General features: G+C 29.5%; 1 pseudogene; it reads left to right on the top strand.

Annotated features, from left to right (window-relative positions):
- The first annotated feature begins 20,130 nt into the window (after window positions 1-20,130).
- Window positions 20,131-21,064, top strand: LOC110263176 (phosphomevalonate kinase, peroxisomal-like; annotated as a pseudogene).
- The last annotated feature ends 283 nt before the right edge of the window (window positions 21,065-21,347 follow it).

A 21,347-nucleotide genomic window follows, 5' to 3' on the forward strand; every position in this document is an offset into this window, starting at 1 on the left:
AGGATTATATGTTTTAAGCTTGATTTATTTAAAAAGAAAGAATTATGTTTTGAGTTTAAATTATAGATGAACAGAATGTGAAGTGTGATAATGAGAAATGATGATAGTATTAATGATGAATTTGAGATTCAATAAGATATGAAATGATTATGAGAATGAATTTAAAGCATATGAAACTTGTGAAAATTGAGACAAATTATTGACCCTCTATACGTAAGATGTGACCGGGCACTTTAACTCCCCGGGTTCCCCAATGAGCATGCATATAAATATATAAATTTGAGTTTGGGATTTTGTCTCTCTCCATGGATGAGCTTGGGATTTTTTCCATGGATATTATTGAGCTTGGGGAAGCGTGTACAGAAGGACTGTCTAATGGTTAGCCACCAGGACATGTCGGGTTGGCTGTATAACCGACAGATGAGCTCATTAGCCATAGGACAAGTATGCATCATATGCATATGTATGCCTTGCTTGAGTGTGCATTGTTTTGGTTTGCCTAACTGTTTAATTCTGCTTATCTACCACTTGCTCTACTTGTTGTAATTACTCCTCTATTTGTGTTTTTCTTGCCTGAATTGTATGTGTGTGTTTTCTGAGAGACCCCTCTTGGCGGAGGTGTGACGGGTGGTGTTCACTGGTGATTCAGAGAATTGGAAGAGACATAAAGTGAAGTGTTAAGTTAAAGTTAGATTTAGAACTTGAATATCTTAGATAACTTACCTAATTCCTGGTTTATTTGAATCTTTAGGCTGAAATCTGAGTGTCGGAGTCTTAGGAATGCCTCTGGTTTTTTCGGGACTTTTTATATTAACTATGCGGGCACTTTTACCATGCTGAGAACCTCCAGTTCTCATTCCATATATATTTTGTTATTTTTTAGATGCAGGTCGAGAGGCACCTCGTAGCGTCTGGAGACCCTCCTTACAAGTGAAGAACTATCTTCTGGACTGTTATATTTTGTTTTAGGTAATTTAAATATGTTTATAAAATATTCGCATGTATATTTTGTGTTTTGTCTCTCCTAGAGGTAGACTTGGAGATACAAGTGTTTATTTTGTAGTTTGAGTTTTATTTTGGATTGTATATATATAAATAATTATATACTCTGGCCGGCCCTAACTTCACAGGTCAAGTCTAGAGCTTGATATCTGTGTTTTGGAACTTATATATATATATATATATATATATATATATATATATATATATATATATATATGTTTTTAGCTTTCTTTTGACTTTACATATCCATTTTACGAATATCCATGCGAGTGTGACACGATTTTCTGTTTATCGTTTCTATTTAGCTAATTCTTCAAGGCTTCTAGATATGATTTCCTTCACTTATATTTATGTATGTATCTTTTTTTTTAGGGGTCATAATACCTTGTCACCTCTACTTTACGACTTAAGCGTAAGGTTCTGTGTGGTAGAATGTTACACTTTTCATCATTTTCAATCCAAACTGAGAGTTGTTCCAATTTATTAGAGACAATATTAGAGAGCAGTTATTGCATGCAGTTCATATATTCTTGGAAATGAATAAAAGATGTCTTATCCAAATCCCACTCTATTGTTGCTTTTCGTCATTTGCCATCCAAATTGAGAATTTTTCCAAAATCAATTATCACCTTGAGGGAGAATATTAAAGAAAATAATAAGGATTTAGTTACTGAAAACTAAAATAGTATAAGTTAGTTAAAAAAATTTTTTGTTGCAATCATGTGCTTCTTGATTCTTGTTTTCAACTTATTTTAGCACTAGATGTTATAAATAAGTGTTAGTTTATCACATAATAGAAATTCAGTTTCACATTCTTCTATTTCTTACTGTCAAACTCTTTTTGAATGTTGCCTTGTGTCTCAAGTTACTACACAAACCACTTTCTTATTAGTACCCATGAATTGGAGTGGAGGAACTAATTGGCGACAGTGATGAGAAAGATAGAGCGGTAGCTCCAAATATTATCATATTGTATTTTGGAACTACAAAGAGCGATATTGGGCAATGAGAAGGGTAGATCTATGACTTGAAAACATTGGGAAGTTACTTAATTATTCTTGGTTGTGTTCTTATTAGTAATTCTAGTGTTGATTGTATGGTGATGTTTTTAGTTGTTGGGTTTGTTGTCCTTCTGTTACGGGTTGGATTTTGTTGTATCTTCTTGATGTACATTAAGGCTGCGTTTGTTTTTAGAGACAGGACAGAACATGACACTGAAACGGAGACAATAGGATAGAGACACTAAAAATTATTTTTTGTGTATTGTGTTTGGATACGATGGACAAGACACTAATGTAATGTCTAGTATTATGTTTAGATACACATGGACAAGACTAAAATATTATATGAAATGACTAAAATAGCCCTGTAATTCCAAATTTTCTACATCAGTACAAATTAATTTAATAAAAAATAAGAGTACGTAGGAGTACAGACGGAACTTGAAAAAAATATTTGAAGAGGCAAAAAAATTTTAATAAAAATATATATTAGTATTTATATTAAAATAAAATTTATAAATATAATTATTTTATTTTAAAATTTATTATTAATATGTAGGAATATATGGTTAAGATTAACAAAAAAAATAAATTTGAGTTTGATTAATAAAAAATTTTGATTAAGTTAATAAGACAAATTAATTTTAAATAAAAAATTAATTTTAAAAAAAATTCATTTTTACATAAAAAAATAATTAGTTTTTACATATAAAAATATTTTTTTATTTAAAAAAAACTATTTTTTTATCTAAAAACTGATTTTTCTTTATAAAAAACATATTTTTTTTAAATTATATAAAATTAATTACAATTTATAAATTATTTTTTAACATTTTAAAAGATTAATTTTACTTTTGCTAATATTTATCTTTCAAAAATTTTAAGATTAATTATTTTTGTTATTATTTTTATTACAAATCAAATAATATAATATAAGATTAAAATGGTATTGAAGTAAAACGATAAAAAGAAAAGAATTATCTACCCCCAATAAAAAATTCTACAGAAAGGAGAGAGTATTTGAAAAAGAAAGAGATAGAGGAAGAACAGGAAAAAAAAGTATCTCTGAACAACGTAATAGGAAAAATAAGAAGGGGTAACAGTGGAAAAAAAGGAAAACAAAATTTATAAAATTGTCCGTGTCCACTCTTCCAAATCCCGTGTCCATTATTGTCCTTCGTGAAAGAGTGGACACAAAAGTATAAAAAATATCTCAAAGACAATATGTCCATTGTCCATGTCTCTGTTTCTAAACACTTTTTAAACAAGTGTTGTCCATGTCTCTGTGTCCTGCCCCCGAAAACAAACGCTACCTAAATGAACATTACTTTTTTATCTATTAATTTTTTCTATCATAAAATTATTTTAAAAAAAATGGTATAGATTTTAGATTTTTAGGTTGTGTTTGATTTTGAAAATAGGATAGGACAAAATATCGATAACAAGATAAAAAATAGAGACACAAAATTAATATTTTTTGTATTTTATTTGGTGATAAATTAAAATAAATTATAAAAGTTTAATTTATTCTAATTTTTTTATTCTAAAAATTTGAAAAGAAAAATATAAAAATAAAAAATATAATTATAAAAAATTAATAAAAATAATAAAAAAAAATAAAAGATAAGTTAGATCTCTTGTTAGTGTTATGTGTTTTTTTGTCAAAATAAATATAAAATACACTAATTCAATTCAATGTCTCTGGATATAATTTTTATTTATATCTTATTTGCTAAATATGATATTTTATCTCTATATTTTTGTCTTAATATTTTATATTTGTAAATAAATACAATGTTAAATCACAAAAATTAATACTATATAATAAATTTATTTTTAAAAATTTAAACTGATAGAAGGAAATATGTTACAAATTTTTAACGAGGTTTATTTATTATATGTATCTTGACTTGTGCTATGGTAATGTTTGTCTCTCCTTTTGTAAAATTTCCCGACTGTCTTACTTAAATGATAAATCTCACTCCATTTTCGAAATTCTTAATTTACGTAAAAAAAAAAATTGTTATTCTATATTATCCATTGGAGCCCAATAGAAAACTATATATGCCGATTAAATATTGCAAAATAATAATGAGGAGGAAGCGCTGGAAAAAGATAAGATCAGAGGTGATGAATATGGAAAAATCCATCACATTAATTATATGAAAAATGTGTGGGCTCTAAGGAAATTGAAACTGTTTTGCGTATGACTCTTCTTAGTGGGTTCAGCACTTCTCTGCTATAATATTCTATTCTACTCTACATGTTTCTAGGGTTTTCCTTTATATATATCATCATCATCATCATAAGCAATATTTTAGTTTTGGTTTCAATCCAACTCACAAAAAATATCTCATATATATCAAGTAACTTAGAATATCATCTTTAATTTGATCATTTTTTTTAATATAAGACATCAAATTAAATGAGTATATATATATATATATATATATATATATATATATATATATATATATATATATATATATATATATATATATATATTTGCATATTTTTAATTAAATAATTAACTATTAGAATAATTAAATTTATAATATACTAATGACTAAACTTATTTATAATATTGTAATAAAATTTTCTTATAAATATCACATACTTATTTTTATAATAATTAATAATTAGTTTTATATGTATACGTAACATAAAATTTCAATTCCGTTAAGAAATTAACTAGGTTTGAAGTGAATTCTAACTAATTAGTTAAAAAATAAATCTATTATAAAATAAAATAAAACAAAAAATAATCCTCCACTATTTTAATTTTTTAAATTTTAAAATAAAAAATAAAAAAGAGTTAACTTAGTTTTTAGTTTTTAGTTTCTACTATAGTTGGCTTTTAAAACTTTTTCTTAAAATTTTTACGTGGCTTTATCTTTATTTAGGACACCACAAAAATCCAAGAACACTTAGTATATTTAATCTTTCAATCATATATATATATATATATGGTGAATTTTACTCTACCATTTCTAAAATAAAAGGTAAATTATTCCTTGTGACATATAGTGATTATTCATAAATTATTCTTCTACCGTACCAGAGCTCTAAGATTCACGTTATCTTCTCTTTTATTTTTCAATTGACGTGATGTTTCTCTTGAAACTTGATAGTAGTGTCATTTTCATAATTCGCACCAAATACACATCTTCTTCTCCAATTTTAAAACCATAATTCCTCTCAAATCCAATCACCATTTTCAATAAATTAGGTTAGAATTTTGAACTTGTTCATATGCTTTCAATCTCCCATTTCAACAAGCATATCTATTAATTTTTCAGCTCTCTTCTTCTTAAGATTTTCTTCCTAGTATTTTTCTTAAAATTCAGTCGGATCAACAATGATACTCCTCTAACCAACCCTCGTAGACTTGTATAACTATATAACAAAAACAAACCAAAATATTAGTCAATCATAAAAATAATGAGTCAATAATTATCATCTTAAAATTTTTATTATCTGAATAATGATTAAAAAATAATTTAAGAGTAATTAAAGATAAATAAAATAAAATAAAATATCTTGGTGTCTCCTTTCACGCACTAATTATAATCATTTTTAATTAATATATCACAAATTTCTATCAGTTTTTGAGCTCTTTCGTTTTTAGAATTTTCTAGTGATTGTATTAGAGATAGTAATTAGATTTGACGATCTCATTTGAACTTTAAAACTCTGGTTGAAAGATAATTTATCAATAATCACTATATATGCCACAAAGAATAATTTACCCTTTATTTTAGAGAAGACATAGTAGAGTTCACCATCTATATATAAATTTAATACGTACGTAGGGTGGTGCACATCAATAGCGATGAGTACCATTAGAAAACATTTTTGACAGAAAGAGTTTTCTTTGTCTATTATGAAAATTTTCACTTGTACGTGGCTGTAGCTAGCTAGGTACAAAATTTATAGTAGAAATCCTATGTAAATAGCTTGGAGAGAAATAAAGAAAACTGTTTCTCCTAAATTGAGGCAACGCATATATATTTCAGGAAACCTTTCAAGCGTTCTAATGTTTATTTTAAATATTTAAGTAGTTTTAGCTATTGATTTTACTATGTATAAATTTTAATTTATGATTGAAATTAATAACTAAAATTATTAGAACAATAAAATACTTAAAATGCTTCTTATATTTTATTAGTATTCTCAAACATATATTATAATATAAGAAAATTTTTAAACATTTTAGATAGAAATAACAACACAATATATATTTATAATGGATACCTATTTCATTCTTATTTTTATTCCATCGAAGTGGGTAATTATCTAATTTGATCTGGAATGAATTTTTATTAGAGTGAATTTTTGACAAGGTGATTTTGGGTGTGGCTCCAGTTTATTTATATATAATATATTTATATATTATATAAAATTTAATGAAATGTTAATTTAAAAATATTAGATAAAATATATTTTTTTGTTTTTAATATTTTTAAAAATATTCTTACTGTTTAAAATGTTTTAATTTTATTTTTGATATTTTTATATATTTTAGTTTTATCTTTATCTTTAAATTTTTATAAACCATATATAAATTAAAAAAAAAAACACTGATCACAAATAAAATGAAAAAAATATTATATATATATATATATATATATATATATATATATATATATATATATATATATATATATATATATATATATATATATATAAATTTACAGTTAAAACTAATTAAACACCTGGAGCATTGGAGAGTTATTAGAATGCTTCCTTACTTATACAGTGATGGAGCAGACACAACTTTAGGGAACAGTAACTGGTTTGTTTGCGTGCGAGCCGTTGTTTTATTTTGATGGCTGCCCCTTGCAACGTTGAATGTGTGGCCAAGATTGGATGAACACACTTATGTGTTGTTACAAAATGCATCATGACAAAATTCCTTTATGTCTAATCTAGCATCACCATACACAATCGCATATCGGGTTAAGATTTATATGTTTCTTCAATTCTCATCATCTCCGCCCTTCTCAATAATATATATCATATAGTTTCCAAAAGGCCAAAACTACTCTACCATTGCTACTTGTATGTAGTGTATGTCATATTTATTGATGTGAATTTTATACCCCGAAATGTTGAAGAGACAAAACATAATCTACCCAAATAGGTTAAATTTATCTTATTTAATATTTATTTATTATAAAATATATTAAATAAAATAAAAATAATAAATTTTAGTAATTTTTAGTTAATATTTTTTTATTATCAAATATTTTCCTCCATACATACTCTTATTTAGACACATTTTGTAAATAATTTTGACTATGTATAATTAATTGGTTATTTAATTCAATAAAAATAAAAAATAAAAATTATTCCACGAATTATCTTAAATCTAAAAACTCCCCCTTTAATTATTTCAAAAATAACTATCTAAATTCTAAATTACAAACAGTTTTCACGCTCAAATCACTCTTTCTCCTTAGTCGGCAGCCACCCTTGTAGCCCCTCTTCCATCACCATCGCGGGATCGTCATCAAATAACAATTCACGTAGTTATTAAAATAATCATCTGGCTACATGAAATGACTATTCAGCATTTGTTAATTGTATATACTTAAATTGTATATACTTAAATTGAACAAAATAACCATCCAATTAAAATAACCATCTACATACCTAGTGTGAATTGAACATCCAGCACATTTGCGGCGTGGAGAGAGTCGACGGTGACTAGATTGTGAAAGAGAGCAGAATTAAATCAGAGGTGTTAAAAAAGGGAGAAAAGAGAGCTAAAGATTCTGTATCTTCATTGATTGTTGATATGTGGATATATAGCAACTAAACAACTTTTTTACCATATCTGCCATTGATTCTGTATATATTCATTGACTGTAGATATGTGGATATATAGTACGGGGACAACGTGCATCTCAAACGGCGCAACAGGAGGCGGCGGCCTACGGTGGGGCCTGCACGGCCAGCGGCAAGATGGGCAGCGTAACGAGGACGCACAGGGCTGTTGCGGCGCGATCTCCCGTTGCTACGGCGCACAAGCAGAACGTGGAGAGACTGGGCATCATCTGTGGGGAGCTGGGTAGCGTCGGCTGGTGTTCTGGGCGGCCACAACTGGTGTTCCTGGCCGTGATGGACCGGAGTGATGGAAAGAGAATGGGCGAGAGGAAGGCTCTCCAGAACGGAAATCATAGGGGAAGTTATCATATACATAACTCTGCACCATTTGCAAATCCTTTTTTTTTTTGAAATTCAAACTGCAAAATTATTTGAAATTAATTAAATTAACTATCATCTGATTTTAATTTCTTTTTTTACCCCTATTGTACACATTATACACTAAATTCATTATTTTTCTGTACTTTTCTTTAGTGTAAAATAGTTTTATGTTGACATTTTTTTTTTAACAAGAGAGCTCAATACAATAAGTGGAGTAAGAACAACCACAAACAAATAAAAAAGTTAAAAAAAATTGCAAAAAAATTCATCAACCATTCTTATGGCTCCTCCTTCCTATAGTGTACTCCTAAGATAATAAATATTAAAGTTAACTATATTTATCTACTATATTAATAATCATATTTAACTAAATATCAATGAAATTCTTTTACCTATAGTGTATAAAAGTTAAACTCAATTGAGTCTTACAACATATCAAATAATTAATAATGCACTACTTTCTACATATAAATAACTTATAATAAGTTGCTATTGACTCATATTACTTGGGAAATTAAAGTTCAATAATTTTGATTACCTTTCAAAACTCCCATAGTTACTACTACATAAACAAATAATGTTAGGTGCAGCAAGAGAAAACAAATAATTAGAGGTACCAACCAATAAGTTTTGTTTTTGCATTGTGGCAACGTGATATAATGAGACATGGTCTTCATTATTATTGTGCTAACATAGATTGACAAATTAAAGCGATCTTATATATAATTATGTTATAGAAAAATTAAAGAAACTAAGCTTCCTATCACCTGGGCATCATAAAAGTTCTCGACAAGAATTATTTGATTGGCATTGAGATGAAGAACTTTCACTGTGATGATGAGAATAATAATAAATATTCAAAGCTAATTTGGATGGTGACTTAAAGAAGGTAGGTAGGTACTATATATATGGACCTTAGGTGGTCCAAGAATTTTATCAAACGACAAAACTGAAATTGATTACGTTCTGTTCATACACTAAGACAATATCGAAGAAATAAAAAATTTATATGACCTTTTGCTATTGATTCTAGCTAGTTTCTTTCTTCATAGCTGGTTTCGAAAAATCAACGCCACGTGGATCCATCGTTATGGTTCATTGGATGATTAGAGAACTCATGAATTTTTGATGGGATGAAACTACTGTTGTTTGCATAGTTTGAGAGAATAAAACATCAATTCTAAGAAGACCCACATTGAGGTGTGCTTTCACATGGACATGGTGAAATTAAGGATTAATTAAGAGTTACTAATTAAAATTGCTTATCCTATCTATATATGCTCAAACCGAGGGATAGCGGGCATACTTAGCTTCTTATAAAAAGACAAATCATAATAAAAAAAACAAAGAAAAATTATCCAAATAAAGAAGGAAATCACAAAAAAAAAAAAAAAAAGACTCAAGTGACAAAAAATAAAAGTGATATATATAATGGTTCAGAAGAAAACGCAAGAAAAACATTAAAATTTGAATCTCAACTCGAATTACAATATAACGATAAAAAAGTTGTAGTAGAATATTTATGTAAAGAGAGGATGAAGAAAATATGAAAAAAGATTATAATATAATTCGAAAAAGGAAAAGTTTAGGAAACAATGTATCAGTGAACAATGTGAATAATAATTAAAAAATATAAATTTAAAATTAAAATTCAGATTTTAATTAAATAAATAATTATTATTAAATTTTAAAATTTGAAAAAATTAGGATTAACATATAAATCACTACGTACGGTTACACATTCACATATTGTACGTTTTGCATCTTAGCATCCCTCAACGGTGTCGATTTCTCCCGCAACCGTCATTATCGTCGCCGCAAAGCTCTTGACATCACAGCATGCTTACTGCTGCACCAGGTTCTCCTGTAACCCTGTTAGTGACGCCATTTTGCACTCCTCACTAGCGTCGATTTCTCCCGCAACGGTCATCGTCGTCATCGCCGCAAAACTCTTGACGCCGTTGCCCCCCTCACTGCCGCACCAGGTTCTTTTCCAACTTTGTTAGTAGCGCCGTTTTTGCACCCCATTACCCCTTATCCATCTCACAACCATTACAATTAGAGCGAAAACACTCTTTGAAAAAGAGAATAGTGCGCCCTTTCTCTAAAATTATAATTTTTATTAACAAAATAATTTTTTATACAAATAGCCTATCTAAATTAATATTACACAGCCCCTTTCCTCAAAAAAAAAAAAATTAACTTCCTTTTCAAATTATAAATACAATCCATTAATAATTTAGTGTAAGTTCATAAAAAAAGTGCAAATATTCTTATATTATGTTAAAAAAATATTATAGTCTAACTTATTTAAAAAATAAAATATAATCCTATTCATTTTTTACTTTTCAGCACCGCACACTAAGTAATCTTTTTTATTCTTCTTCTTTGTCTCTTTAATTTTTTATTTTTTATTCTTTGACTTTTTTTTGTAGATTAAAAAAATATTCTAATTCAATAAGTGATCTCTCTTTTTGCTTTTACAAATTTTTTTTTACTCTTTTTTCTACTGCAAAAAAAAACTATTAAACCAACAATCAAAACACATACTCGTATATAAGTATATAAAAAAATAGATAAAATATATTTTAATTTTTTCTTGATTTAAATTAATTTTATTTTCTATTAGTCTTGCTTGATTGCTTTTTCATATTTTATATATTTGATTATTTACTTAATTTACTGTTATTTATTATGTTTGTATGTAATTATATGTTATTTTGTTTATTTAATTCTTTTTGTTATTTAGCTATTTAATTATAATTTTGTATTATTGATGCTACAATGTTAGTATTCTTGTTCTAAATTTTAAATGTCTTATTTTAAATTAAAATATATTTTTTATATTTTATAAAGGTTATAAATTGTAATTTGCACTTTTTGCTAAGTATATTTTTAATTATAGGAATTTATTTGACCACTTGAATTATGGATAAGTTCAAAATCATTGATACATTTTTTTAAAAGAAGAGATCAAAGGAATGAAAATACTTCTACTATCACTACTCCAATACTTGAGGGGCCATCAAATTTCATTACTTCAAGTTCTTTGTTGAATAGTTTAAAGCGTCCACAACTTCTTCCTAATCAACTGGATATTTTTTATTTACAAAGAGACCCTAAAATGCAACCAATCATTTGGAAGTTTTCTCCAAATAAAAAAGATGAAATTTATCGGACTTATATTAAAATTGGGTCAAATTAACTAATTCTTGATAACTATCCATTTTCTTGTGATAAAAATCATCGTCGCTTTCAAGTTTCATGGTTTAGATTGTTCCCATTTTGGTTAGAATATCTATAGAAGATGATGTCATATATTGTTTTTCATGCTTTCTTTTTGCTAAGAAACCTTCAATCAACACGGATTCAAATGTTTTTAGCGTTTATATATCTTCGTAAAATATTTGATTGAAATTATATATTTAGCTTTTATTTAAAATTTATCATTAAAAATAATAATATAAAATATTTTTATTAAATTATTAATTCTGGCCCTCCTAAATAACTAGTCTAGCTCTGTCCCTAATTACAATAACAAAAGAAAGTGGTCACTGCCACATTCATTACAAAAGAAAATAAAACCTATAACTATGAAGAACATCATAATGCTTTCCAGACCTTAGATAGTGTTTTTGTCATATACTTCGGATGGGCTATGCTTAGTTGCTAAAAATGGCTGGGATTGACTGTTGTTGCTAGTGCACTTGGCTCCGTTAGATGAAGTTTATGATTGTTAGACTCCTATATCTTGTGTATTGTTCTTCCTCTTTGGTTGAGTACTCATTTTTGACTTTGTTATTATTTTCTTGAATTTGTAGTTTTCGTGGTGTCAGTATTTTTTTTTGGGATGATTGAGCTACATTATTCTACAAATAATATATAAAACAAAGCTATTAAGATAATAATAATGAACAATTCATAAAAGCAGTTACTAAAATAATATTCTAGACTTCTAGATCAACATTTTACCCTAAAACCTCAACTTTGTGCTTTTTAGGTGTTGAGTTTGGAAAACAAAATTTTTGTTTAAAATGATTAACAAACATTATTAGGTTAATTGTTTAATGATTATGTTGTGTTTGTGTGCAGAAAAATAATTTAATAGGACCAAGGAACAAATAAACAAGCTCACATCCACAAACCTTGATTATCACCAATTCAGCCATAACAACAATTTGATCCATAAGAAAAATGGCTGAACCTTGAGGAAGAAAGAAAACCGAAAAGGCACAAAGAAAAGATCCAAGCTCATTCGGTAAAGTAACTTAAGCCTAACTTTCAGAAACTTGAATCCCAAGTTCAATTCATTTTTAGTTTCTTGAAGCTTCCACCAAAGCCAAACTCTCTTCTCTCTCTTCTCTTTCTTTCGGTCACGTCACTCAACGAAGAAGAAAGAAGAAAATGGAAACAACAGAAGCTAGGTTATGGAGGAAAGCAAAAAAATTGTTTCCAAATCTAAGTAAGGAAGAAGGGCTACAACCAATAAGCTATTCTCTCTCTTGGTCTGAGAATGTCAAAAAGCTTATTTTTCCATTTGTGCAACACCAAGAAATCGTGAAGAAATCTACTAAGCCTCAAGCTCAAATCAAGCTACCATGAAGACAGCGGAATCAAACTTGGTCAGAAACTCATCAACGCTTAGAAACAAAACTTGAGGCCAAAGTCAAGCTCAACGGATGAGATCATTGGAGCTTGAAGAAAAAGGGATGAGAGAGAAGATAAGTTGCATGTCTCAGATTCGGACTTCTCTCTCTCCTCTGACCAAGGCGCTGCAAGCTCTGAGGACTAGAGAAGAAGACAGCATGGGAGTGAACTTGATTCAACCTTGGAAGCTTCACTCTTCTATAATAAGGGTGAACGGCCAAGGATTGAAGGAAAGAGAGAAAAACAAAGCATTGAGTTCAGTTCTCATAGCTACCTAAACTGTTCTAAGTTCTTCTCCTTCATAGTTTACATGTTGTATTTTTTTTTCTCAATTTAGATTGTCTGAGTCTCATTGAAAAAGGCAAACATGGTGAGATTTATAAGAGAAAACCAATGAGAGGTAAAAGGTAGTGAGTTAAACTAAGAGAAAAAGCCATAAGATATCTCAGATGTTCTTTGTACATTTTTCTATTTTGTGTCATGATCCTGTGGGGATTTCATTGCAAGTTGGGTTAGTACTTGACTGTTGAAAGCTAGGTTGAGTCCTAGTCAAATTCAGATTGGGTTAGAATCTGGATTTGTCTCAGATAGGATTGGGTAGATCCTAGGAAATGATTGGTGTTTGTAATCTTGTGAAAAAGATAGTGAAATTTCATCATAATTGTGATGGAGACTGGATGTAGGCTATATTGCACTCAATAGCTGAACCAAGATATATCAGTGTGTCATTCCATCTTCTCTTTTCTATTTCTGTTTTAGGAAACAAAAATAGGAGTCTCTTTACTTGACAGGAGACAAAAGTAAAAATATCTCTTAAAGTTCTGTTAATGATACAAAAGTGATTTTCAATAGCAAAGGAGACCAAGATTCAACCCCCTTCTCTTAGCTACTGATAACTATCATTAGGCAAGTTATTTTCTTGTGGTTGCCCTTCCCTGAATAATTTTGCAAGTGGTCTAGTATTCTTTGGCTCATCACCAGTCTTGTTCCTACTCAACTTAAGTCTCCCGATTGGTTTCCTAAAGAGTGGTGGTAGCACATCATTATTCTAAGTCCGCTCCCACAGATTTGGTCCATTAACAAAGTATATGACATGTTGATAACATTCTAAATATGTCTCTTTCTTATAACACTCATCCACATAATTGCTGAAATCAAAGCACATTTTTTCTGATGCAACTCATAGCATGCTCACAAAGATACCCTGTTAGTGGGAACTTTCTACAAGAGTACTCATGGCTATTTAAGTCCACCACAAGTTTGTCCATGTTTTCCTGAGTGTTGTAAACCTTATACTTGTCTCTACCTGCATAGATAGCAATCTACTCCCCACCTTTATCGAATTTTTTTTAGTATATTTTTTTTATTATCAGCCTACCTGTTTATAAGATAAACTCTAATGTCTTCTAACATTGACACCATGAATTTTCCTCTAGCATCTATTATAACAGAATTTTGAGCTATCTGTAGCTACAATATCATCTTCCACTATACAAGATGTTCCCACACTCTTTAATGCCCCTCTAGATTTTTGAACCTCTACAATAACATTGGCCTTTTTACCTGCGTTGGCCTGTTTAGAAATTTGGGCCTTATGCACCACAATTGGCCTAGGCCTAGTAGCTCCGATAATTTTTTCAACAGTCCCACCACTATCTAGATCTTCAATTTTCTCAATAGTACAAGACCTGTTAGCAATAGTACCAGCCTTGTGAACAATAAACAGCTTCATTAGCTCATCTCTTACTCTAGTTTTGGCCATCTCTATTACATCTTTGTCTGTCTGAACCATCTTCATACATTCTTCTATGTCTTTCTTTGAAGACTTGTGTCACATCGCAACAATATTTTTCTCCAAATAATCTTGTTTGACTCTATCTCTGCGGTTTCAAATCTACTCCACATATCTTCATCATAATAATTCACTATGAAAATCTTACCACCCATATAGTGTAAAGGTCACCATCAAACCCAAACCTCCTACCATACTATATTTTGACATTAAAATGACTCATTCTGTCAACAACTTGTCAAATAAACGTAAACTCTTCAATAACACTCTCACATGATCAACAACAACACAAACACATATGTTCACAAACTAGGAGAAAATAAAAAAAATTTCAATATACATTCATTCATACTCCAAAAGAAAAAGAAATGATATTACACTATCAAAAATAACAATCAACAACACAATAGCACCACATAACATCATGCAGTAAGATTGAGCCCAAATGGGTAGAAGCGTTTTTATCGATAATATACCTTGAAAACTCATTCTTCAATCGTTGAAGGGTTTCGAACTAATTACCCTAATGGATTCCAAGAACGAGCGACTAACAATGTCACATCTTTACCTTCTAATCTTGAACGATGAATGAGAATTGATAGGGTTTGTGACTCTTTTTTATGTTTCGTGTTTAACAAGAAGAATAGTCAGTGACACCATATGTATTTCGAGTCTCAACGCAGGAATGCTTACATGTTTAGTAACGACAAACCCGTTAAATGACCACATAGAACACTCCATTAATTATTTAACCTTGACTTTACGGCAGGATTACATTGAAGCTAATTGAAATTTTTTTTTTTTTAGATTCAAATTTTAGAGATCAATTTAGTACTTTACCTATTATTTTTATATATAGACATTTTCATGTGAGTAGTCACTCGTTTACAATATGAAAAATATTAGTTGGTCAACACTTTTTTTCTTATTTTGTCTTGTATTTAAATCAAAGTCAAACAATTTTCTTTTTTTTTAAAAAAAAAAAATCTTAGTCCCAAACATTTTTCTTATATTTTTCTATAGATGTACATAAAAATCAATAACTAAAATCAGCAATATAAAATGCACATTAAAAATGAATTAAATTACATATGTATTTATACATAAATACATAATGACCAATTTTAGTATGTAAATAATACTTTTATAAATTATTAAATATTTTTAGTATAAATTATAACTCTTATATTGATGTATTAATTAAATAATAAATTATTAATAAATATCTAAAATAAAATTATTTTAGCATATATTTTATAAATTAATTGAAAAATATATTTTTTTATTTTATTCTTAAAATACCTAATAATGGCTCCTTATGTTATATATTTCTCGTAAATAGTACAAGATACACTACAAGAAACAAGGGGTTTAGCCACGGAAAAAACTGTGGCTAAATTATAAAATAACGGTAGCAACCATACATTGGCCATGAAGGAATATTTGTCGTTAATCGGGGGTTGTATTTTTAATTTGCCACGATTTTGGAGTTATTAGCCACAGTATTAAGCATCGTGGAGACCTTCGAAGAGCCGCGATTTTGGAGTTATTAGCCACAGTTTTGTATATCATTGCCCACACATAATACCGTGGCTAAATAAGAATAATCAAATCGAAAAGTATAATTCTACCACACTTCATCTATAGCTAATTTGTGCAGGTTAGGTTTTTCAACCACAATTTTTGTGTGGCTAATATCGGGTTATTTAATCACACTATTTTCGTGGCTAACTCGCACTGTTTTTCACATACAATCTGTGATTAATTTATACTAATTTGCTATGTTTTTTTCATAGCTAACTTTTTTTTAATTTGTAGTCTTTGTTTTAGTTTGACCGTGGCTAATTGAACAATTTTATTAAATTAAAATTATATTTATATATATAACATTAATAACAAAAGTCAAACTTTTTAAATATATAATAATAATAATAATAATGATAATAATAATAATAATAATAATAATAATAATAATAATCTAAACTTGTATATAATAAAAAATAAAAAAATTTTAAATAAATAAAAAAAATTCTAACATCTTTTAAAGTAAACATATTTAAAATTTTAACTATTATTTATTAAATACACTAACTAAATGTCTGGAATATCACTGAATAGACTAGACACTTCATCACCATATTTTGATAACAAAAATTTATGCAAAACTGTCAATTAAATTTTAATTTTTTTATATTCATCTAACTTTTTTTTTAAAGTTTCAACCTACTTCTCTAAATTTATCACATGTTGTTAAAATATGAGATACGTTGCTGAAAACTTCATCAAGTATAAACCTAAAGATACGTTTAAACTTGTCAAAACATACAATACTAAAACTACGCACATATACACTACTAGAAAACTAGTTATTACAGACGGATATTTCCGACGGATTTTATCCCACTGAAATACAGATGGAATTTCAGAGGGATTTTTTTGTCGGAAAATAAAAAAATAGATTAGCATAAATTACAGACGGAAAAGAGAATCCGTCTATAATTCCGTCGGAAAATTAATTTTTTTTTCGTGGAATGGTTACAGACGGATTTTCCGTCTGTAATTAAGTAGACAAAACGCGCGTTTTATTAAATTATTACAAACGAAAAATCCGTCTGTAATTTAAAATTTTCCCTCGAAAATATTAAGTTAACCTAACTCACATCCTATCCTCTCGCGATGCATTCACACTCCACACTCTCCTTCATAGGAGCTTCTTCCTATCCTCTCATAACCCATCCTCTCAGATCCTATCCTCTCAGAGCTTCTTCCATCCTCTCTCCGTCCATGTTCTCTCCATCACAGGAGCTTCTTTCACCGCCGCCGCTCTCTCCATCGCTCCGTCCACGATCTCATCACTGACAGCAACTGCCATTCGCTGGTCATCCTCATCCACCAGTTCAGGTATGATTTTGCATGGCTTTCAATTTTTGAATTCTTCTCATTTGAAATCATAGTTCTTGCGCTGTTCAGGTATGGCTTCAGGAATCGAAACCATTACACACTAACAAACCAACAAACCCTAGCAACAACATTATCAATCTTACTCTCACTTTGTAAACTTGTCTGTCTCTTCAATCCCTAGCTTTTCTTTCAAGACGACTTATGTATTTATTTATTTATTCACTCCCTGTTTCAATTTAATTTTGAATGATTTTTGTCTTCAGGAAGTGCAGCGATTAGAATCTTCTCTGGTTAGATTTCATTGTGGTGTATAAACGGTAGATGATGAAATTTGTACATTTGTGGTGGTTCTGCTTCATTGTGCTTCAAAATCTCCATCTTTTCCCGTTTACTGTTTGTGATCGATATATCATTCCTTCAAATAAATACTTGTTAGTTGTAATGTGTGCACCTGCATGGCTTCTACTTATTTTGATGGTGTTAACTTTCATGTTTATGTTGGAGATAATGTTATAATATATTCACGTCTATCATGTGTTCAACGCAATGTCTCTGAGGGCCTTATCATCCTCCTTTCTTTCCTTTTTCTTTTTTTTTTTTTTTTTTTTGGGTTAAGCATAACTTTGTCAAAAATTTTGTTTATGTAAATGAAATAAACGAATTAATGTGTTTACTATCTTAAAAAGAGAATCTAAACGCAATGTCATTAGTGCATGTTAAGTGCCTGTTTCTAACGGCCTTCCGGGAAGAATTGGAAGAAACTGTGTTAGGAACAGCTCCAAATGGAATTCTTAATGCATCTATCTCAAATGCCTGGTTAGCAAGTCTTTATATTCTTAACCAAATTCACAAATAAACTGATTTGAGTCCTCAAAGAATCGACAATGAACTTGCCTGTTATGAAAGTGTACTAGGAAGTTATATTTTGCAAGAATTAGTACAAAAGTGGGATTTTGTAGGGTAACAATCATTGCCTTCTAATGAAGTTATGGTCCATTGATTCTACATTTTTTTTAATTAACCTGCTTTGAATTCTAAGTCATAATAGGTAAAGTTATAGCTTTTGTTTACTATATTTATTTATGTGCCAGGTTAGAGTACCATTGCTTCTACCTTTCCCTCCTTTCTTTTTTAATTCTATTTTATTCTGGGTCTGTCTTTTCCCCATGTTAATTTTTGTTGTTTCAAAGTAGGCAATATTTTCAACCATTGCTCATTTTATATTCATTATTGTTTCAGAAGCCTGTCGAAGTAAATGCTGAAACGAAACAGGATTTGAGAAGTTTTAAGCTTATATTAGAATATATAAAAGCCTTGCCTGTAAGTGTTGAACTACAGTTTACTCTTCATTATATAGCATGAACAATAATACTAATTTGTGTGCATGTCTAATGTTCATTATATAGCATGAACTTCTCTCTTACACACTCGCTCCCTCACTGACACGACTTCATCAATGCCATTCAAGAAAACATTACGGTATTTTGTTTTATGGTGCAATTTGCATAGAGGAGTAATTGAATCTATTTTGTTTTCTGGTGCAATTTTTTATGATATTTTGCAAGTGGTATGTCTCTATTCTGAATGTTTGTTTCTTTTCTGTTTGGCTGGAACTGATGACTGATAGGAGGGTCAAATAATAATGCTTTTCAAATGCAAGCGGAGATTCAATTGCTTTCGCCACTCGTTCCTATTCGTCAGTTGAGCTTCCTCAGGTTGTTGGTCCATCATGGGCACCCTTTGCTTCTTGGATCACTGGTTGGTAAGTCAACCTTTTCCCCTTCTTTGCCTTTATATGCTTTCTTTACCAATATAGAATTTCTTAATTAATAATGCAATGTTCTATATTGGTAAATAGCTAAATAACTAGAAATGTTGATGTTATGGTTGTTTAAAAAAATGTAGTTTTTTGGATTATTAGTGGGATTTTGGAACCTGAGGATTAATAACCATATGTCTTTTTATAGAATGCTTTGAAGTTTGGATTTTGATATAGGGACCATGTAACTAAAGCGGTTCAAATTTGAATATTTAGCTTCTCAGCCTAAGAGTTCTAGGAAGTTAGATCACAGAGCTCTGAGTTGAATAGTTTTGTTACTGCTTACACCAAATCAACTTCTTCCCCTCACTTAATTATCTATTGAATTGCATTTTCAAGTAAAAAATTTGAATGGTGTATGGTGTATTTCATTTCAGTGAGAAATGTATGGTTTGAGGCCTTATACAATTGCCTAGAAAACTCATTATTCATTTTTTACTTTTACTTTTTATCTAACCTGCAACTTTGATGTAGATATATGATCACCAGCATCACATGGGCCTTCTCATAATGGAGAGAAGGGAATTGGCTTCCAAGTATGAGCAAGTTAAGACCTTAGCTGAGTCTTCTGAGTTAATGCATAAACATGATTCAGCCATGACTAAATCTGCTTTAACTGAAGCAAGACAACGCGAAAAAAGTTTGAAGAAGACAGTCAGAGGCGAATTCACAGTTAGAAATTCAACTGAACTTTTTGAGTAAATTAGCAAAAGAACAATGGAATGCATATAAATCTGTGATTGATAGCTGCAGCAAGCTCAGATCAGAAAAGGTATTTCTTTCAAATCATTTGTGGTTGTTTAATTAATGGAAGTAACATCAAAATTAGAACTTTTACTCCTGTGGATGTAGAGTAAACTGATTGATAATGCTCACTGTTAAATAACTAGAACATTTTGGCCTTATGGTATGCCTTGCATTAGATTAAATTTCTACATTCCTGTTTATTAGTTATTTTAATGAGATAGGACATCTTTACTATTAGACTTATACAATTAAGTTGACTTTTGATGGGTTTGAAAGAGATTATATATCCAACTTTACTGTTTGCCTGGTTTTCAGTTTCAAGTGGTGTGACTGAATTTCTAATGCACATATGTGATATCATGTTCTTGAGACTACACTTCAGGCTCTCATGTTCTTGCTTTTCTTCTTGTGTTGATGTTGAAAATGCAATTCTCACAGTGGATAGAGCAAGCTTCTGAACCCAACAAGGAAGCAGTTATTAAAGCATTGCTAGGTGCAAAAGAAGCTATGCTTGGGATTAGATATCATATGCGCCTAATAGGTGAGGCTGCATGTGTTCCTGTAAGTTCCTTTCATTGATTTGGCACTTATTATTAGGCTGCTTCTGTTTGAATGATGTTGATTATAAATGATATCTGCTGGTAGAATATCACTACTCTTTCCTTGCAATTCATGCAGATTGAACCAGAATCACAAACAAAACTTTTAGATGCTACACTAAACTTGGAAGGAGTGTTGTTGGCTGGAGTTCCAGGAGCAGGAGGATTTGATGTTGTCTTTGCTGTTACTTTCGGAGATTCAAGCAGCAATGTGACAAAAACATGGAGCTCACTCAATGTTCTTGCCCTTCTGGTTAAAGAAGATCCTTGTGGCGTTTCTTTAGAAAGTGCTGACCCTAGAACAAATGAAATCACTTAAGCTGTATCTTCAATTCATATTGAATAATTTATTGTAAATATTGTTTATTTTTTGAAATATTGTAAATATTCGAATATAAATTAGATATAAATTTGTATTAAATTTATATTTATTTTGTATGAAAACAAGTTTATTTTGTAATTAGAAAAAGTAAAAAAAATTCTATTTTACCTTACAGACGGATTTACAGACGGATTTTCTGTCTGTAATCATGATTTTCCAAAGTTTAAATTACAGACGGAAAATCTATCAAAAAATTCGTCTGTAATTACAGACGAAAAATCTGTCTGAAAATCTTTCTGTAATTACA

This window comes from Arachis ipaensis, chromosome B6, assembly GCF_059453495.1.
Source record: "Arachis ipaensis isolate K30076 ecotype BB chromosome B6, ASM5945349v1, whole genome shotgun sequence".
Lineage (NCBI taxonomy): Eukaryota > Viridiplantae > Streptophyta > Magnoliopsida > Fabales > Fabaceae > Arachis > Arachis ipaensis.